The sequence below is a fragment of the Bos grunniens genome, chromosome 15 (genome assembly GCF_055505025.1).
Source record: "Bos grunniens cultivar Pamir isolate PY7600 chromosome 15, Bosgru_T2T1.0, whole genome shotgun sequence".
NCBI classification, from domain to species: domain Eukaryota; kingdom Metazoa; phylum Chordata; class Mammalia; order Artiodactyla; family Bovidae; genus Bos; species Bos grunniens.
The window spans coordinates 9,702,186-9,716,600 of NC_141179.1; the positions used below are offsets into that span (position 1 = coordinate 9,702,186).

General features: G+C 36.9%; 1 protein-coding gene and 1 pseudogene across 1 annotated transcript in view; both read right to left on the bottom strand.

Moving 5' to 3' along the window:
- CNTN5 (contactin 5) overlaps positions 1-14,415 on the bottom strand; it is a 1,678,169-nt gene that overhangs the window by 431,622 nt on the left and 1,232,132 nt on the right. The window lies entirely within an intron of this gene.
- LOC147357324 (small ribosomal subunit protein eS24 pseudogene) lies at positions 9,758-10,215 on the bottom strand (annotated as a pseudogene).

Below are 14,415 nucleotides of genomic sequence, written 5' to 3' on the forward strand. Positions count from 1 at the left end.
CAGAATTATTTGGACAGAAAGGAAGCCACGGGCAAATAGCTATTTACTTAAAATTGAGATTTTGATGAAGGCAGAATGGTAATCACATAATTCAGGTTATTACCTTTGTAATAGCTAAGATGGGATGGAGTACAAATTCATGGGAAGCAAGCAGGTCAAGACACTGAGAGATCAGGACTCTGAAAGGATCATTGATGTAAATATTGATGACGCCAAGATGGAATAGAACACCTTCTGTAAATGCGGAAGACTGACTAGGAAGAAGTGTGATTACTGCTTTAGAGTTTACTGCAACTGCTGAAAAGCTTGCTGTGGATCCTTCCTTTTTATTTATTGTCTACATTTTGTAGTTTTCCACTCATAGACTTCAATGTTCTAGTCCTAAGTTATGTTTCCAAATTTACTCTCACTCTTCCCCTTCATGAATTCAATATTGTATATAACAGAAATGCTTTATATTTTCAGAATATAATTAATTCCTCAACTGATGGTGATCCTTTTTACATGCTGTTTGTCCTTATGTAAAATTTAGTTTATCAATAAACTTCATTTCAAATTTTGTCTCATCAAAAGAAGAAGAAGAAGAGGAGGAAGAAAAAGGAGAAGAGTAAAAAAAAAGATGGAAGAGAAAGAGAGGGATGAGGAGGAGGAAGAGAAAGGACACTTAAAAACACTCCCTTTCCCAGTGAAAACAAAACCCAGAAAACTTGTGTAAATCCTCCAGCAAGAAATCCTGTCTTGTAATTCTGGGTTACCATGGTTTTATTTGGAGAAGGCAATGGCATCCCACTCCAGTACTCTTGCCTGGAAAATCCCATGGATGGAGGAGCCTGGTAGGCTGCAGTCTGTGGGGTCGCTGAGGGTTGGACATGACTGAGCGACTTCCCTTTCACTTTTCACTTTCATGCATTGGAGAGGGAAATGGCAACCCACTCCAGTGTTCTTGCCTGGAGAATCCCAGGGACGGGGGAGCCTGGTGGGCTGCTGTCTATGGGGTCACACAGAGTCGGACATGACTGAAGTGACTTAGCAGCAGTAGCAGCAGCATGGTTTTATTTCTTATGTTACTAATTATGTTCTCTCTTTTGTACCACAGTTATTTGTGTACAGCTTTTCCAAGTATCTTATTGATCAAAACCATCATCACTGAAATTCAGTAAACTCTCTTACTAGACCAATTCTACTCCTAATTCTCCTTTAGTCTGTCTTTCTGTCTTTGTAACTTGTTCTTAAAACTCCCAAGTGAATATAAGCAAACATATTTTGTTATAGCTGTTTTAACTCCTCACTCTGTCAAAAAGAAAACTGCATTTTTCCCCTACCATATTCATTTGACTTTCATTCAATGGAAGAATAGAGTTGGAGTATACTGTATATCCATCCCTTTCTCCAAAAGCTATCCAAGACCCCAGATCAACATTTGAATCTGTTACTTTGTCTTTTCTACTACTACTAGCATTGTTGTCTTGAAGGTAAACAAGAAAATAAATAAAAAAGAGCAACAAAAAAACAACTTTGAAAATGTCAATTCCCTGCTTAACAACACTCATTTCAGAATGATATATTTAAAATAAAACTGAAAAATAAAATAAAATAAAACTGAACCCCATGGCACTGCATTCAAAACCCTTCACAGTCTGGACCTTATCACTCTGTTTAATGTTATATTTAGTAACTGCTCACAAATCTCACACTGTAATCACACAGCACTTTTCTCCACTTCCCAAACTAACCATGCCACTTTACAGCAACCTGCTTCTGCTCCTCTGTAATTCTTTTAATCTTTTCCTCTATTTAATAAACTTTCATTCAGCTTTCAAAATCATACTCAAGTATCAACTCCCCATCTTCAGAAGAATTATTCTTAATATATTCTTTGTTTTCAGAGTACATAGTTCAAACAACTTTTTAGTGCCTATCTGATTGCATTTTAATGATATTTACTTCTTTATATCCCTCATGTCATTGTGGTTACTAGCAATGAGAAAATGAAATTTACCTTTTTTTGTACCTGTAGTGCTCGAACATAAATTGATTAACTTCTGTCTGGCTACATGTCATGCTTTGTGTCAGCCTGGATTTCAAATCCATAAGTTTCTTCCATAGTCCATAAGTTTCAGAGATCAAATTGCCAACATCCACTGGATCATTAAAAAAGAAAGAGAGTTCTAGGAAAACATCTATTTCTGCTTTATTGACTATGCCAAAACCTTTGACTGTGTGGATCACAACAAACTACGGAAAATTCTTTAGAGATGGGAATAGCAGACCACCAGACCTGCCTCCTGAGAAATCTGAATGCAGGTCAAGAAGCAACAATTAGAACTGGACACAGAACAACAGAATGGTTCCAAATCAGGAAAGGAGTACGTCAAGGCTATATATTGTCACACTGCTTATTTAACTTTTTTGCAAGTAAAATATGTGAAATGCCAGGCTGGATGAAGCACAGGGAATCAAGATGGTGGGAGAAATATCAATAATCTCAGATATGCAGATGACACCACCTTTATGGCAGAAAGCAAAGAAAAACTAAAGAGCTTCTTGAGTTGGAAAGAGGGGAGTGAAATAGTTGGCTTAAAACTCAACACTCAGAAAACTAACATCATGGCATCTGGTCCCATTACTTCATGGCAAATAGATGGGGAAACAGTGGAAACAGTGACAGACTTTATTTTCTTGGGATCCAAAATCACTGAAGATTATAACTGCAGCCATGAAATTAAAAGATGCTTGCTCCTTGGAAGAAAAGCTATGACCAATCTAGACGGTATATTAAAAAACAGAGACATTTTTGCCAACAAAGGTTCATCTAGTCAAAGCTGTGGTTTTTCCAGTAGTCACATATGGATGTGAAATTTGGACTGTAAAGAAAGCTGAGCATGGAAGAATTATGCTTTTGAGCTGTGGTGTTGGAGAAGACTCTTGAGAGTCCCTTGGACTGCAAAAGATCCAACCAGTCCATCCTAAAGGAAATCAGTTCTGAATATTCATTGGAAGGACTGATGCTGAAGCTGAAACTCCAATATTTTGGCCACCTGATGCAAAGAACTGACTCATTTGAAAAGACCCTGATGCTGGGAAAGATTGAAGGCTGGAGGAGAAGGAGATGACAGAGGATCAGATGGTTGGATGGCATCACCGACTCAATGAACATGAGTTTGAACAAGCTTCTGGAGTTGGTGATGGAGAGTGAAGCCTGACGTGCTGCAGTCCATGGGGTGGCAAAGAGTTGGACACAACTGAGTGATTGAAGTGAAGTGAACTGAACTGAGCATGGCCCCACCCATCAGAGAAAGTCTCAGTTTGTCCCATATCCTGTAACTCCCATTAGGAAGACTCCACAAGTCTCTTATTCTTATCCATCATAGGCCAGACAGAAAGAAATCCGCAATCACATAAAACTAAACAAACTGATTACACAGATCACAGCCTTGTCTAACTCAATGAAACTATAAGCCATCCCAAGATAGGCCACCCAAGATGGACAGGTCATGGTGGAGAGTTCTGAAAAAACGTGATCCATGTGGTACCAACATCTGCTGGATCATAGAAAAAACAAGAGCATGCCAGAAAAAAACATTTGCTTCTGCTTCATCGACTATCTAAACCTTTCAGGTGTGGATCATAAGAAACGAGATGGGAATACCAGACCACCTTACTTGCCTCCAGAGAAATTTGTATTCAGGTCAAGAAGCAACAGTTAGAATTGGACATGAACAACAGACTGGTTTCAAATTGGGAAAGGAATAGGCTGAGGCTGTATGTTGTCACCTTGCTTATTTAAATTATATGCAGAGTACATCATGCGAAATGCCAGGCTGAATGAACCACAAGCTGGAATCAATGGCCAGGAGAAATATCAGTAACATCAGACATGATGATGACACCACCCTTATAACAGAAAGCAAAGAGGAACTAAAGAGCCTCTTGATGAAAGTGAAAGAGGAGAGTGAAAAAGCTGGCTTAAAACTCTACATTCTAAAAATGAAGATCATGGTATTTGGTCCTATCACTTCATGGCAAATAGATGGGGAAACAATGGAAAGAGTGTCAGACTTTATTTTCTTGGGCTCCAAAATCACTGCAGATTATAACTGCCGCCATGAAATTAAAAGACGCTTGCTCCTTGGAGAAAAGCTATGACCAACCTCATCTGTGTATTAGAAAGCAGAGACATTACTTTGCCTCAAAGGCCCATATAGTCAAAGCTATGGTTTTTCCAGTAGTCATGCATGGTTGTGAGAGTTTTACCATAAAGAAAGCTGAGCGTCAAAAAATTGATGCTTTTGAACTGTGGTGTTGGAGAAGACTCTTGAGAGTCTTTTGGACTGCAAGGAGATCAAACCAATCCATAGTAAGGGAAATCAGTCCTGAATATTCATTGGAAGGACTGATGATGAAGCTCCAATACTCTAGCTACCTGATACAAAAAACTTGACTCTTTGGAAAAGACACTGATGCTGAGTAAGATTGAAGGCAGGAGGAGAAAGGAATGACAGAGGAAAAGATGGTTGGATGGAATCACCGACTTGATCGACATGAGTTTGAGCAAGCTCCAGGAGATGGTGAAGGACATGGACACCTAGAATGCTGCAGTCCATGGTGTTGCAAAGAGTCAGACACACTGAGTGACTGAATTGCAAGTGTGTATATGACAGAGAAGATATAATATTGTAAAATGATAAATGCATTACATTGTTGTAGGACTGTTAGTCATAGTTCACTAAAGAGTTTTATATTAGGTTTTTAACACTGATGAAAAGTGATTCTATCTTAATGATACACTATTAAAATGATTAATAAATCACGACTGTTTGAGTTTTCATGCCTTTCTTTTGACATAATAACCTGTTTGCCTAGAGCAACATTAATAAGTTTCCTTATGACTGTTTTTTGTTGAACATATTATCTAGAATTAAACCAAAGTAGAGTACAAAAAAATTTTTTTTGACCATCAAATATAGTTATTGAATGTAGCTATTCACATTAAAAAGCAACAGAAATTAGTATTCAATGGACTGTAAAAGATACACTTTTCCTCCTTTTGCAAAAGAAGTGTGTGAGTCAGAAGAGGATTCATAATAGAAATGGGATATTGTTTTGCAAATTGTCCTATCTCTAACAATATCCCATTTCTATTATGACTTCAGAAGGGAGAAGGCAATGGCACCCCACTCCAGTACTCTTGCCTGGAAAATCCCATGGACGGAGGAGCCTGGAAGGCTGCAGTCCATGGGGTTGCTAAGAGTCGGGCACGACAGAGCGACTTCACTTTCACTTTTCACTTTTCACTTTCATGCATTGGAGAAAGAAATGGCAACCCACTCCAGTGTTCTTGCCTGGAGAATCCCAGGGACGGGGGAGCCTGCTGGGCTGCTGTCTATGGGGTTGCACAGAGCCGGACACGACTGAAGCACCTTAGCAGCAGCAGCAGCAGCAGCAGCAAACACTTCAGAAGAGAACCAGAAGTAGGACTATACCCGTATCTAACTGTTTTCTGCAAACACAGTGACTATACAAATGTTGCATCTCTAACACTGAAAAGTCTTTGGAGATTTTATTTTATTTTTATTTTTTAAATTTACATATCATCTTATCCCAATTTGACTAACCTCCTTTTTCACAGGCTGAAAAAGGTTTAGAAAATCAAGATTTGGGGAAGTAAGCAATTAATGATAGCTGCAACTATGATCTGTAAGATTCTGCTTTTTCTGACTTCTAGTTGTATTATTAGAAGTATATATATTTCTAATACATATATATAATACAGTACATAGTACAATGTACTATCAGAACTGTATATACATATATATACATAGTACAATTTCTAGTTGTGTTATTATTAGCTTCTCTGAAAGCTCAGTTGGTAAAGAATCCGCCTCCAATGCAGGAGACTCCTGTTCGATTTCTGGGTCAGGAAGATCTGCTGGAGAAGGGAAAGGCTACCCACTCCATTATTCTGGCCTGGAGAATTCCATGGACTATGAAGCCCATGGTCTCACAAGGAGTTGGACGCAACCGAGCAACTTTCACTCGCTTCAGTTGTATTATTACTTTTTATATTTTCAATAATTTAATTTGTGAAAGATTTTTGTCACTTTATAGAAGATTTCCTAAGTTGTAGATATAAGTTAAAACTTAAAGCTACAACTAGAGGCTTAGTATGACTTTAAGGTCATGCACTAATTACTGTTAAAAGTATAATGCTAATATACAAATGTATAATGATAATATAGCAATGAAAATAACATCCACTCCATATATGGGGTTTACTATACATGAGGTACCTTTCTGAATCTTTTAGATGTATCAATTCTGATCCTTACAACACTTTGAATTGGTCCAATAATTATGCTCTTTTTACTTCTGAGGAAACTGAATTAGAAAGTTTGAAAAATTTTCCAAAGCCATGGCTATTAAATGCCACAGTCAGGATATGAATTCATGACATCCAGCTCCAGAGTCTATGTTCTTCTCCATAATGCTAAGTAATGAATGAATTGTATTCCATATGTTCTGCCATAAATCAGCACTTTGGAAACAAAGATATTTTTCCATAGGAGACCGTAACAATGTGGTTGCTATATAACTCACAAAACACTACCTAGTTCATAAGATGTGATCTAAATAAATTTAGACTACAACATAGATAACACTAGAAAATAAAATATCTCTCCTCCCTGCACATGCTTTTTCATAGAGGCACAGCCAGCCTCAGACAGGAAAAAATTGAAAGTGAGTAATGATTTTGCTTTTAAAAAAAATAAAGCTTTTTTATTTACCCTTTTTATTTGCCTTTCTTATCTAGTTCTTTTGGGTTTGCTTTATACGATGCCAACCCAGCACTGGGGTCTTTGACAAATTCCTATTCTTTTTCAGCAATGTCAGCTCCACTCTGCCAACGCTCCTGAAGGCTCTGTGGAGGTAGTGCCTGTCCCCTTGGTGCCTCTGACATAAAATCATATGTCTCTTAATTTTACTTTTTGCAAATGGTGATGTGACTTCTTTTAATAGAACCATAGCCTTGTCTATCTTTCCTTTTAGATCATGAGTCCTTTGAGGATCAGAGGATATGTTATTCTTCTTGAATCCTCAACACCGGAAAAAAAAAAAAAAAAAAGAGAAACAAACAAAAAACAAAAAAATAGTGTGCCAGATTTTTTAGGTACATAATTATTTTATTCTTAACAACAATCTCAAAGCTGTTGTATGAATCAAGAAACCAAGGTTTAGCAAGGATAAGTCACAATTAAAATGAGGCAGATTTGGGAATACAAAATAATTAAGTCTGCCTCAATAGCTGTCTGTCTGACCCCATTTTTTAAAGTGATGCCAAATTCCCTTCTATTATCCTTCACATCCTATCCAGCTCTCTTCCCAAATAATCCCTACTCATTTTTTCCTGGGAAGTTATCTCAGGAAGATATTAAAAGCAAAATTATATGACTTAGCCAGTATATAAAAAAGCAAAAAGGACTGATCTCTGATTTTCTCTGTGGCATCTGATTTTTTTTAAAACAGATTTCTTATTCACTTAAATGATTGTTTAGTAAAATTTAGCTGAAGTGGTTTAAGTATTATGGCACAAGGATAAAGTTGTAGATAGTGGGTCTGTGTTTGACCAGATCTGTCTGAGAATCCATTTCTGAGGTTAGATCCTCAAAATTGTTCCCAATGTTTTCTTTTTTTAAATTTTTTGTAACTTGTTTTCTGCTTGCACTCACTTATGAATTTCAAATGCTCTGAAAACTACTTGAGGACATGTCTTTTATTTAAACAAAAGCAAAATCAGAAGAACCTGTGACAGTGGTGACACATAGATACTACTTGTGATGCATAGGACTAATTCTCACGTTGGCTATCTATAAAATTTGTACTATATATATTGATCATCGAGTTGTCAGGATGACAGTAAAATAATTCTTTATGTTGGCTTTATTTATTAAACCAGTGACACAGATATTTTTAAAATCCTGGATTTGGTGCAATTTTAATTTTCTTTTCCTTTGTAGTTATTTTTTTAACACTGTGAAATTTGAAAAAGAACTTACCATTAAAGAAAAGAGTGTGCTATAATATTAGGAAAAACCTACTAATTATTAAGAAAATTAGGCTATGTATTCTCTTGACAGATATTTTGACAGATAATTAACACACAATATAGCGGGCAACCTTTAGATTCTCTATAGATGAATTCTGTCACTCCCAAAGATGTGCATAACCCCAATTTTACTTAAATGGGTTACTCCATTCTTGCTATCTAATTTCATAAACTTGATGAATGGAGAAAAAAATCTTCACATCATCTACAGGGATGAAATTGGAAAGAAGCAGACTGCTGCAATGATAGGTAGGCTACTCATATGGATGATCATCTCTAACCATACTCTTTAAATTTTATTTCAGGTAGTATTGATGAAGTAATCTAAGACCCCAGTTTGGCATTGAGATTATAAGGGAAGCATAAAGACACCGGGGGAAAACACTATGACCTTGGGAGAGTCCCTTAACCAGGTGATCACTGAGCAATAAAGTATAATATTTAGCAGGATACATTTTAGAGTCACACACTTATAAGGTTAAGAGGACTTGCTGCCTCTTTCTGTATGGCAGATTTTTTAACAGTGAAAGAAAGATAAACTCAAATGCTGTTTTGTTGTGAGGACTCAATAAGAGAACGTATGAGATGCTTTCAGCAAGGTGCCTGATGCATACGAGGTCGCTAATCATTTTCAAACCTTCCACTTATGCAGCTGCTATCTCCCTTCCACAGCACCAAGAGACAAGGGTTATAAAATAGCAAAAAGAATCATTCAGCTTTAAAATATTCTGTATAAAGGCAAGATTATATTGGTGTAAGTACATTTCTTCCCAGTATTTCTACTTTGAAGAACACAGTACTCATTTGAATATATGAGTTTCAGTATGTGGTTTTCTTTTTTAAAAAATCAGTCTTATTTTATGATAAATTTCCCAATATCTCATTGGGGTGAACTATGGAAGAAACATTTATAAATATTACAAATGACTTTCCAGAAGAAGTAGTTTTAGAGCACTCAATAACCTGGATGTGATTTTTAGCACTGGAGAATAAAAATGATAAGAAAATAATAATAAAATTCAATAAAGATACAAATAAGGATGTAAATTCAATCACCTTGAAGGATAAGGGAAACCTTAAAATATCCACCATAGAGTTACTCAATTTTAGACAAATTAACTGAGACAAAATGTGAGAATTAGTTCAGGAGGGAAAAAAATGAAAGGAAATCATTTAAAATGATTCATAGGGAGACTTAAGGTTATTCTTAAATACTTTATTTGATGCTCAGAGAAAAATCAGATAGATCATATTAAGAACAGCAGTGCAAGGTAAAAGAAGGAAAAATGACAAGCGTAGGAAAATAGGAATCTTGTTAGTACTAGGCATGCGTGTGTGCTCAGTCACTCAGTTGTATCCTATTCTTTGGGTCCCCATGGACTATAATCCACCAGGCTTCTCTGTCCACAGGATTCTTTATGCAAGAATACTGTATTGGATTGCTATTTCCTTCTCCACATGATCCTCCCAACCCAAGAAATGAACCCATGTCTCCTGCATCTCCTGTATAGACAAGTGGATTCTCTACCACTGAGCCACCTAGAAACTGCTAGGAAGATTGTCTATATAAAGTGAATACGCTTATGGCACCCATGGCAACTCATTTATGAGGATACTCCACTAAAAGCAGCATATTGATCTAAATTTCACAATCTAAACTTGCATATAAGATCTTAAACTACCTCTTTCATCACCACAGACATAGGCACTGTAGAATCTATACTCCTTTTTGTCAGCATTGTCGTTGACCTTTGTAGCCCCTCTGACTTTCTTCAATCTGTTTTTACATTCCTTTTGATGTTGTCTTGAGGTCTTGTCCTCAAACAGGCCATGTCTTACAAACCTGTGTTTGGGCTCAATCTTCCTCATGTAATTCAAGGAACTGCAAATCATTTCAAAGCCAGCTGTCCTGCTCCCACCAAAACGAGTTCTGAATCCAAAAACAAGAATGACATCTGGTGTGATCTTGTACATTTTGGCTGGTTTTTCCAAAATTTTTGGCTTAGGTATTGTTGCCTTTCCAGGGTGAAGGACATCAATGACCATTTTTTCCACTGAAGTAGTCTGTTGACCATTAACTTCCTGGTATGTATATTTACTGTGTTATTCATGATGGTGGCTCCAGTCTTGATTCTTAAAGATACTGCATGGTCTAATAGCTGACTATGGTTCTGGGAGGGCCTTATGACTCACTGGACCTGAGAAAGGAAGTGTTTTTACATCTTAGGGAGAGAGACCATTTGTCTTTAATTATTCCTAGCAGCTTCACTTGGGAGAGGGTTACTGGGGTTCTTAGGGGAGGGAGGGGAGCAGAAATACTCCTTGCATCTTAACAAAGAATTTTGGATTGATCATGTATTTTCCCTACATTTTTTGGAGTTAAAAACTCTGGTTTTCAGGACCACTCTGAGTAGCTCTTCAGTGTAGACAATAATTCTGTTTTTTACATGCACCCTAGACTATTCTCATTCAAGTGTTTAAGGATCACAGTATTAAACGCTTGTCTATTAAATGTAATTGTATAGATTTTCAAAAGCTTTTGATAATTTTAATGAAAAATGTTATTTGAAATTAAACAGATAGTGAATAGAAATAACATGAAGGAAAAATATTTTGTTGTGAAATACCTTAAGTAGAGGAAGCAACACGTTGGCAAAGTGGAATAGTCCTATGGGGGTGACTTGGACCTGCAATTTGTTGATAATTTTGTAAATTATCTTAATATAAGAAGTATTCTACTGTGGAAATAATAAAATCTCCAAATTTTTAGATGACACTGAGCTCTACTGGATAGTGAAATATCGAGCTGACAAATACAATTTGCATGACAATGTCATAAAGTTGTGGGTGGGTATTATGAATGTGGCAGATGGATTTCAATATGGACAAACAGAAAATGCTTTTACAATAAAATCCAAACCATACTTATTATATGGTAGACTTTATTCTCTTTATTGTAATGAACAAGCTGTGTGATTTTAAGCAAGTCATTCAAACATTTGCAGCAGAGTTAGGAATTAAAGTAGAGTTAGTATCTCAGAAGAGAGAACCAAAAGAGAAGGAATTGAGTCAGAAAATTCTGGAGTATTTTTTGATTGGATAATATCAGTGAAGACAAGTGATGGAATATACAACTTCTTCCAGTGCTACTACCCCTCACCCCAACCTCTATTAAAACCTCAATTCTGAACAGAGGAGTTTGAATTTACACAGCACATAACAGCAGAAGCAACAAACAATATAGTAATAGTCTAGGAAAGTAGTTTCTTACTGTAATTACCCACACACTAGTTAAATGCAGTGACACTTGTGTTATAAATACTGTGTGAATAGCTAATTTTTACTAAAGCTCACTATATATCAGGCATTGTTCTAATTGATTTGTGTTTATTAATGCATTTAATACTCACAATAACCCCAGGAGACAAATATCCATACTATCCCTTTGTTCAGATGAATAAATAGAAGCACATGCAGGTTAAGTTTCTTGTTCCATCATAAAGTAGGTGGAAAATCAAAACTGGCTTTGTGACTGATTTACTTTAAACAAAATTAAAAAAAATACATTCTAGTTTAATTCTCTTTAATGATGCCACTCTTATGAACTTGTTTTCTGTTAGCTTCCTTGAGTGATAGTAAAATAGGTCGTGTTATAGCTAGTTCACTGGTATTGTACCTGAGATCATTTTTATCTTCTATAGCCTAGAACATAGACATACTCTGGAAAGTGAATTTTGAATAAGAAAATTATTCACCTACTCTGAACTTCAGAAAATGGTATTTGAAATCCACTGATCTAGGCAAGAGGCAAAGATTGTTGTAATTAGAAGTGCAAAGAAGAATGAAATTGCAGAATTTCAAATTGCAATAGATTTCACAGGGCTTACCAAACCTATGGAATATGTATGAAGTCATGAAAATGGGCAGGCTTCCTTGATAAAGAATCCACCTGCAATGGGTCAGAAGGTTCCACTGGAGAAGGAAATGACAACTCACTCCAGTATTCTTTCCTGGGAAATCTGGTGGACAGAGGAGCCTGATCGGCTATAGTCCATGTGTGGCAAAAGAGTAGGACATGGCTTAGAGAGTAAACAACAATGAAACATGAGATTAGAAGCATTCTGATTGATCCAGAAATATGCGCATTATATGTTTTAGAAGAAAAGTGACCTCTAACAACAGATATCAGTTGAAGAAGTTGGTTTGTAGGAAATTTTAAACTGAAAAAAGAAATAGAAGTGCCCAATAAAGATGACTATTTAGAAATATAAATGGGGCATAGGAGTAGAATCCTGAGGAAACACCCCACTTGGAATGATAAGCCTCCTTAAGTCCTTCAGGAAAAACATCCCAAGTGTAAACAAACCAGACAAATGGGTAAATACATATCCAGACCAGTAGGTAAATGGAATGATTGATTTAGGGAGTAGATTGAAGAGACACAGTGAAAAGTACAGATGAACCTGTTCAAGAGCATCTGTGTATGCTGTGCTTAGTCACTTCAGTCATGTCTGATTCTTTGTAACCCCATGGACTGTGGCCAACTAGGCTCCTCTGTCCATGGGATTTGCCAGGCAAGAACACTGGAGTAGGTTGCCATTTCCTTCTCCAGAGAATCTTCCCAACCCAGGGATTGAACCCACATCTCCCGTGTCTCCTGCATTGCAGGCTGATTCTTTATGGTGAGACACCAAGGAAGCCCACAGGAACATCTGCAGCCAGGTAAATTGAAAAAAAAAAGAAAAGAAAGAAAATATTTTCAGACTTAAACTGATTTTTATAGGTCAAGAATGATGAAGACTGAGAAAAATCTGGTGTGTCTGACAAACAGAAACTTGACAAATTTTGAGAAAACACCTTGAGTGGTTTGTTGAGGTTCAGTGCCAGATTGCAGACTATGAGATACATTTATAAGGAGACTATGAGGAAATATCGGAGAAGGCAATGGCACCCCACTCCAGTACTCTTGCCTGGAAAGTCCCATGGATGGAGGAGCATGGTAGGCTGCAGTCTGTGGGGTCGCTAAGGGTCGGACATGACTGAGCGACTTCACTTTCACTTTTCACTTTCATGCATTGGAGAAGGAAATGGCAACCCACTCCAGTGTTCTTGCCTGGAGAATCCCAGGGACAGGGGAGCCTGGTGGGCTGCCGTCTATGGGGCTGCACAGAGTCGGACATGACTGAAGTGACTTAGCAGCAGCAGCATGAAGAAATATAGCATGGAGACAGTGAGTAGACTAGTCTGATAATAGAAAAGGAAGTCAGATTAAAGGTAGTGAATTACATTTTCCATTCAAAGACTAACTCAAAGTTCTTAGTTCTTTACTTATGTTAAGAATGTTATATTCACCATTACGATGCCAGTTATCAGAAGTTTACATCCTTTGGACTTTTAATTCCTAAATGACAGTATCAAGTTTACATATAGGCAACCAGAAAAAGTCTAAATTAGATTCGTATTTAAGCAATTTATCTTATTATTTGTAAGCACTTATTAAATAATTCCTCAAAGTTTCTAAGACATATTAAAGGATTTAATAAAAAATGCACATTATTTTCTTTGATACAATTTTTTGTTTCCATTGATAGAAGTTCAAATTGTTTTCATACTTCTGCTTGAGGATAAACTTAATTGTATGCAATGACTGACTGGCAAGGACATCTGAGAAAATTATTCAGAAATCACCCAATGATTCTTGATGTTTTTAGTTAACTTATAGCATATCAAGATAATAACCTTTCCAGACAGAGATATAGAAAAATAAATAAAGGATTAATGAAAGCCAAATTAGTATCTTATATTCCTGCAGAACTTGACATAAAAACTTAATACTATTCAGCTTCTTTAAAATAAATAAATATCCTCCAGTAAGAGTGCTCTGGTCACAAGTTTCCAAGTTCCTTGAAACTATCCATAAGTTGAAAACTCTGAAAAAAGGATTAGAAGAAGAAAAAGTCTCCTGGGTTTAGGGTAAAACATTTAATACCCAGTACAGAATCTAGTACTAGTATGTACAGCCTGGTATACTGGAGCGGGTATAGCCTTTCCCTTCTCCAGGGGATCTTCCCAACCCAGGGATTGAACCCAAGTCTTCTGCATTGCAGGCAGATTCTTTACCAACTGAGTCACAAGGGAAGCCCAAGAATACTGGAGTGGGTAGCCTATGCCTCCTCCAGCGGATCTTCCTAACCTAGGAATTGAACAGGGGTCTCCTGCTTTGCAGGAGGATTCTTTACCAACAGAGCTATCAGGGAAGTAAAGATACCCTACGTCCAAGGGCAAAGGAGAAGCCCCAGAAAGATGGTAGG